This window comes from Pseudonaja textilis, chromosome Z (assembly GCF_049901715.1).
Source record: "Pseudonaja textilis isolate UNSWEBS1 chromosome Z, rPseTex1.2, whole genome shotgun sequence".
NCBI lineage: Eukaryota > Metazoa > Chordata > Lepidosauria > Squamata > Elapidae > Pseudonaja > Pseudonaja textilis.
This window is the reverse complement of record NC_142008.1, coordinates 54,858,850-54,866,527: the sequence shown is the minus strand read 5'-3', so window position 1 is coordinate 54,866,527 and position 7,678 is coordinate 54,858,850.

Here is a 7,678-nt window from a genome sequence, read left to right as displayed (position 1 = left end):
GTTGTTCTCCAAGCCAGTGGAGGTTTTCCCCTCCCCACTACTTTTCCTTGATTTAGTGAAAGAACAGTGCACCTCTCCAGGGGCAGGGCCTAGCCCATCTGCTCACAACAGATGATTCTATAACGTGGGCCCGTCCCTGGCCAATGCCCTGCTAATGCCTTCAGTGGATGCTCCAGTGATGGCATCGTTTTCTTCCTTGGGCACCCCTACCAAACCAGATGATGTGCTCAAGGCAGAGGACAAACGATTTGAGCAGATCCTCAAGCACACTCATCAGGCAGCAGCTTGGGTGATTAAAGCATCAATGGCACTCTAGTTTTTTATGAGATCTTCACTGCTCTGGCTTCACCAGCTTCAGGAGAGGCTCCTGGCCACTGAATTCAGAGCACACCAAGATCTCAATAAGATAATCATGGCAGTGGAGTTTACAACAGACAGCACTCTGAACTTGGTCAAGTTCGCTTCCAGGCCCATGGCTTCTTCAGTGGCAGCCAGGCAGCTACTTTGGCTGTGCAACTGGCAATCTGACCCCGCTGTAAATGGAAGTTGGCATCGGCTCCGTGCAGGGGTGATAAGTTATTTGGCGACATCATTGAACCATACTTGACGGAGACCAAGGACAAGAGGAAGGTTCTCTCTTCAGCAAGGAAGAGGTCCGAGTATTGCCCCAGGCCATATTTTTACCCCTCATCTTTCAGACCCAAAACCAGCTCTCTGTTCTCTAAAGATCAGAGGTCCGTTCCTGCTTACCAAGAATAGTGTCCTAAAGCTTCTGGCAGACAGCAACAGCCCCCCCGGTAAACAGCCCTTTCCAGGGGAAGGAGGTCATTCAGTCAGACGCTCAAAATGAATGCCCCATCTCCCCCTCCATCAGAGGCCGTTTGGCTTTCATTGCCTCCAGATGGGAGGAGTCTACATTGGACACCTGGGTTCTTGAGACAGTGAGGTCAGGCCTCCAACTGGAGTTTCTCTCCCCACCTCCATGATGGTTTGTCCCTACCTCCAGGAACTGTTCTAAATGGGCCGTTATGGAATCGGCAATCCAACATCTCAACATATGAGCCATTCAACTGATTCCTGAGGATCAACAAGAGCAAGGCTTCTATTCTCACCTCTTCGTGATCCCAAAGGCCTCTGGGAGGTGGCAAGCCATCTTGGACCTTAAATTCTTAAGAAATTTATCCCATACAGGCATTTTAAAATGCAGACCTTGCATTTTATCCTTGAGAGCGTTTGGGAGGGCGACCTCCTCTCCTCTATAGACCTCAAGGAGGCTTACCTCCATATTCCTATCTGGTCTCATCATCGCCAGTTTCTCCATGTTTGTTATCAGAACGACCATTTCCAGTACCGGGCACAACCCTTTTGTTGTGTCTATAGGACTGGTTGGAGTCCCCAACCAGGTCCGTCGTTCAAGCGGGAGCGCCGAACGCTCCCATTGGCTGAGCCGTCTGACAGCCGGCTATAAAAGGGAGCTGTCAGACGGCATCAGCTGTTGCCGCCAGCTGATCTGCCGTGTTGGCCAGGCAGACGCGGCAACCCTTTATTCAGCTGAATAAAGCCTTAAAACGTTCGCTCTGGCTTCAGTCTAGTGTCTCCGCCGCTCTACAACACTGGCGACGAGGGCGGGATACCAATAAGAGGCTACCAGACGTTCATTGCGAAGAGCTGGTCACTACAAAAAGAGCAAAGTCACGGGCGCTGAAGCCGCTGGCGCTGGCGCTCACCAAGAGCGCGAAGTTTAAAAGCCTCCTCAAGCCGAGGAGACAGATGCCGCCTGACAGGCGCAGCCGCAAAACGCTCTTTTAAGAGCGCGGGTTTTTTTTTCAAAGTCACAGCTGCTGAGGTGACAAGCCTGCCGCCTCAAGATGAATACCAACCCGACATTCCCACCCTTCAAGCCAGCCGAGGAAACGTGGGAATCATACAGAAACCGATTCATCTACTTCCTTGATGCTATTGAAGAAGGACCAGAAAAGGGATCCATTTTATATAAGTTAGCTAGCTCCTGAGCATACTATAACTATCTAATATAAAAGTCATAAGGACAGAAAGCAGCTCTGTCTGTATTACGCTGAATAATTAAGAAATATATTTAGAGGAAGTAACGATGTACCTAAAGTTGAGAACAAGGAAGCTGCAAACAAGGAAAGGTCATGGAAGAACATCTGAAGGTGTAAGATAACGGTAAAAGATAACATATACTTACAAACATCCTGTCTTCTTTACCACATCCTCTTTGTTATGTTCTGTTCCCAGGAAAAATATGTTTTTATGTATTTTGTAAGCATACAATCCATATTTGGTAAATAGGTCATAGATGAACGCCCAGGCTTGGGCTGAAATAATCATAAGGTATAAAGGAACTAACCCCAGCATATGGGGGGGGGGGGTTCAGAATTTGTCATGTTAATGCTCTGAACGCTTTGCGCAAATAAACCTGTATTCTTCCATCTCTCATGGTCTCTTGTTCTGCATTGAAAACGTGATTGCTGCAACATTTTACTGGCGACTCCACCAGGACTAGAGGGGCCCTGAGGCCCTCTGGGTGGTCCATCCCGACAGTCAGTGGATCGGTGAGTTGGAGGGAACCTCCCAGGCGCCATCGGACCCTTGAATCTGAGGGACTTCCCCAGACGGCTGACTGCTGCTGTCGGCGATCGACGGTCCCAAGAACCACTGGTGAGAGGTGAGAAGAACAGGACTGGGGCTGGCCAGCTGTGAGGAAAAAAAAAAAAAAAAGGAGAAGACGCCTGCAGGCAAGTATTGGATGGGAAATATAATCCCTCCCTGTAAGCAGGGACGGAGGAGAGGACTGATCACCCTCTCTTAACAGGTAAGGTGGGTGGACTTGTCAAATCTGATTGGAAAAGAGAGAGAGCCTACTGCAGTTCCCATTGGTGACTGTGAGCCTCCAGCACCGTGGGTCAGTAGAAAGCGAGTGGCGTCCGCAGTTCCCATCGGAGACCGTGAATATCCGGCTCCTGGGTGGGCGTGAGTGAGTGGGTGTCCGTGTGAAAAATCCCCTGCTGTGTTTGAAGAAAGTGGGACCCCTTACCCTCTTCTTCAACTCCCTCTCCCTCTCTCTCTTGTCTGTTTATGTGGGAGGATTATGGGTGGGAGACAAAGTAGAGAGGTAACCCCCCTGGAGGTTATGATGAAACATTTCAAGGAGGCTTACCAATCTCAGGACTATGGGTGCAAATGGGATAGGCAGAAATTGCGAAAATTTTGCGAGATTGAATGGCCCACCCTTGGGATTGGGTGGCCCCCGGTGGGTACACTTGATATTCCTACTGCTGTGCAAGTACATCGTAGGGTCTTCCACCCAATGTTAGGTTACCCAGATCAGGGACCGTATATAGACGTGTGGCTGGATTTATTGAACCATCCACCCCCTTGGCTACGACGACTTAAAATGCAGCGGTGCAAAGCCCTGTTATCACGACATGTTACCCTTAAAAAATTACAGAAATCTGTACAAGTGCTACCTAGTTGTCCCGAGGAAGTTCCTCACCCCCCCCCTTATGTACCACCGGGAGGTTTCGAAGAAGGGTCGGAGGGAGAGGAACCGGCAGGGGTATCAGATTTTATGGCACGATTAGATCGACTATCCCCATACCTAAAAAGTCCCCCAAGGTCGGAGGCAATAGATCGATCAGTCCAGGTGGACAGATCACAGCCTTCAACATCCACCCCAAAGGAAGGGTCCGGGGACCCTACCTCATCCACCTCAGCCCCGGGAACATCTGCTATGACCGAACCGGTCGCGGCCAGAACTCGGGCAAAAACAGAACAGGCTTCCCTGACAGCCCCCTTGAGACAAGTGGATCAGTTGGCAATTAATCCAAAGGATCCATCTGAATTGGTCACCCTGTCTTTATTCCAACATGTACCGTTCACTTCTTCAGATCTGCTGAATTGGAAACTTCACTATGGCCCATTCAGTGAGAAGCCCACAGAGGTGGCAGATCTAGTTAAGACTATAATGGATGCACATAACCCCAACTGGCTAGATATTCAACAGTTATTGGGGACACTTTTTAGCCCGGAGGAAAGGGAGAAGATTAAGAATGCAGTGACTGAAATATTAAAACCCGATGTGCGGCTATACCACTCAATGGAGGATCTTTTGAGAGAGAAATACCCCTCAAGTAACCCAGAATGGGATATGTACCGGGATGATGGGAAGGATAGACTGAGGGATTACCAAGCTTTAGTGGTCCGAGCAATACGCCTTGCGGGGAAGCCTGTTATTAATATGTCAAAACCTTCCCTGGTGTTGCAAGAACCCACTGAAAGCCCGGAAGCATTTTATACCCGTCTTATTGATTCCTATCGTATGTATACCCCCATAGATCCCACTATCCCTGAAAACGCCAGAATGTTAACTATGGCGTTCATTTCCCAGAGTGCTCCGGACATAAGGCGAAAGCTACAATGATTGGAGGGAGCCCTGGGAAAGCCTATAAGCGAATTAATGGAGGTAGCTCGAAAAGTTTTTGCAAATAGGGATAAAGAGGAGGACAGGAAAAAAGATCAGAAAATGCAACGCAAGGCTGAACTAATGGCAGCAGCCATGATGTGGGCACCACGAGGACGGACTAATCCACGTGGTGCGGGGTCCGGCTCACAAAGGGGCCGGGGCAATAGTCGGGAGAAACTCGGCCATAACCAGTGTGCCTTATGTAAGAAATATGGGCATTGGAAAGGTGAGTGTCCCGAACGAGAGTTACCCAGAAACAGGGGAGGACCCCCACGAAGCCTCAGTTTCGTGGTGGAAGATGGCCAGAGGAGGTTGACCCAGAGGGGTAGAGGACAAACAGAAACTAGACGGGGGTTGGGCGGACCCCCTCTGGTGGGCTTGGCCCAAGCAGAGGAATGGGACTGAGATCGACCGGGTTCAGTAAGCCTCCCTGAACCTATGGTCAGACTGAATGTTGGAGGCAAGCCAATTACATTTTTAGTGGATACCGGAGCGACCCGATCGGTTTTAACCCAACCCTTAGCTCAGGCATCCCGTGACACTATTAATATTCAGGGAGCAACAGGGACAACTTTACAACGTCCCTTTCTGGAGCCCCTTGAGTGCACCTTAAAAGGGCAGGCTATAACACACCAGTTCGTTTATATGCCTGACTGCCCTGTCCCATTATTAGGGAGGGACCTGCTCTGCAAAATGAGGGCACAATTATCCTTTAATGAGGACGGTTCCATGAACTTGGGGTACGGAAAAGTAACCCTGTCTGTACCTTTGGAAGAATCCTGGCGGCTTATGGTGGCTAGGGAGCTTGGGTGTGCTGATAAGGATGTCTGGAGGCAGTTTAATGTTCCCTATTTGTGGGCGGAAGATAACCCCCCTGGTTTTGCAGCACACCATCCACCCATTCTAATTGAGGAAGTGCCTCTGAAAGTGCCTGTGAGAATCCGGCAGAGGGCATATCCTCGCCACATTATGAAAGCTATCCAGGATATTATTGACTTATATCTAGAACATCATATCCTGGTGCCCACTGAGTCGCCCTGGAATACCCCCATATTACCAATTCCAAAGGGGGATGGTCGTTTTCGCCCTGTTCAGGATTTGAGACCTGTAAATCTAGCCACTGTAACAATCCATCCAGTAGTTCCCAATCCCTATGTCATATTGGGACTTATCCCTCGGGAGGCCCAGTGGTTTTCTGTTATAGATTTGAAGGATGCTTTCTTCACCATCCCCATACACAAGAAAAGCCAGCATTTATTTGCTTTTGAGTGGGAAAACCCTAACACTGGTAGGAAGCAGCAATATACCTGGACCAGGCTGCCTCAAGGATTTAAGAATTCACCTACACTTTTCGGTGCAGCTCTGGCCAGGGATCTGGAGGCTTTACACATACCAGCCCCAGATGTGGTCTTACAATATGTGGATGATTTGTTAGTAACAGGATACACTGAGGACGCTTGTTGGCAAAATACAGCTGATTTACTTTCACTCTTGCAAGATTTAGGTTATAAGGCCTCTAGAAAGAAAGCACAGTTGGTTCAGCAAAAGGTCAGGTATCTGGGTTATGACATTGAGCAAGGGAAGAGGACGTTGGGCCATGAGCGGAAGGAGGCCATATGTCAGCTTCCTGTTCCAACTAACAGGAGAGAATTACGAGGGTTTCTGGGCGCGGCTGGTTTCTGCCGTATCTGGATTCCTAACTTTAGCTTAATTGCAAAACCTCTCTATGAAGCTACGAAAGGGGCAGAAAGTGCCCCACTCTCTTGGAGCAAAGAGGAAGAAGCTAGTTTTCAATCCCTTAAACAAGCCCTCCTTCAAGCTCCCAGTTTAGGTCTCCCGGATTTGGAAAAACCGTTTCAGCTGTTTGTTGACACTAAGCGAAACATCGCGGTAGGCGTCCTCACCCAGATAATGGGGACATGGCACCGGCCGGTAGCATATCTTTCCAAACAACTAGATAATGTAGCCAAGGGGTGGCCAACCTGCCTTAAAGCAGTGGCTGGTACGGCAATTTTGACTCAGGAAGCAAATAAGCTAACCTTTGGTCAACAATTGCATATATACACACCACATGCCCTCAAGTCAGTACTAGAGATGAAAGGCCACTTGTGGTTAACTAACCCCCGGATGCTTAAATACCAAGGCCTTCTGACTCATAATCCTATGATTACCCTCTCTCAGTCTACTACATTAAACCCAGCCACATTATTACCTGAGCCTGAAACAACAGTAGAACACAATTGTGTCCAGACTATTGAAGAAACCTATGCTAGTCGTCCTGACATGAAGGATGTACCCCTTCCTTCCCCAGATTACACTCTGTTTACTGATGGCACCAGCTACTTACAAGAGGGAGTGAGAAAAGCGGGATATGCGGTAGTCACACTGGATGAGGTCTGGGAAGCAAAGCCACTCCCTCCCGGAACTAGTGCTCAATTAGCCGAGTTACATGCCCTCACCCGGGCTCTAGAGCTGGCACAGGGGCTGGCAGTAAATATATACACGGATTCTAAATACGCTTTCCTCACAGTTTAGGTCCATGGGGCTCTATATAAAGAGAGGGGACTAATAACTGCAGGGGGAAAAGAAATAAAGTACGGCCCCCAGATATTGCGCCTCCTAGACAGTGTGTGGGCTCCGAGTAAAGTAGCAGTCATGCACTGCCGAGGCCACCAGAAGGTGGTGACAGATATAAAAAGGGGGAATGAGAGAGCTGACAAATTCGCACGTGAAGCAGCCCTATTAGACTTCGCCCCCCTAGAAAGGCACCTTGCCATATGGATGTCCGATGCTCAACCCCAACCCCATTACTCGGAGGAGGATAGGGACCGGCTAGAGGCACTCGAGGCTCACCAAGAAGGTCAGTGGTGGATCTTACCAGACAATAGGGTGTATATTCCTGCTCATTTGGCCTGGGACGTTGTACGTCAGCTACATAAGCAATTGCACCTGGGTAAGACTGCCTTGACAAAAGTGCTCAGGAGGGAGGTGTATATAGATAAAGTTAGCAGCATAGCAGCCAATGTATGTGCACGTTGCGAAATATGCGCAGCTAATAACCCCAGGCAAGGCCCGCAGCCACCAATGGGCCACCAACCCCGAGGCTGTTACCCTTTTGACTCTTTGATGGTTGACTTTACAGACATGCCGTGTTGTGGCCCTTACAATGCACTATTGGTTATTGTATGCACA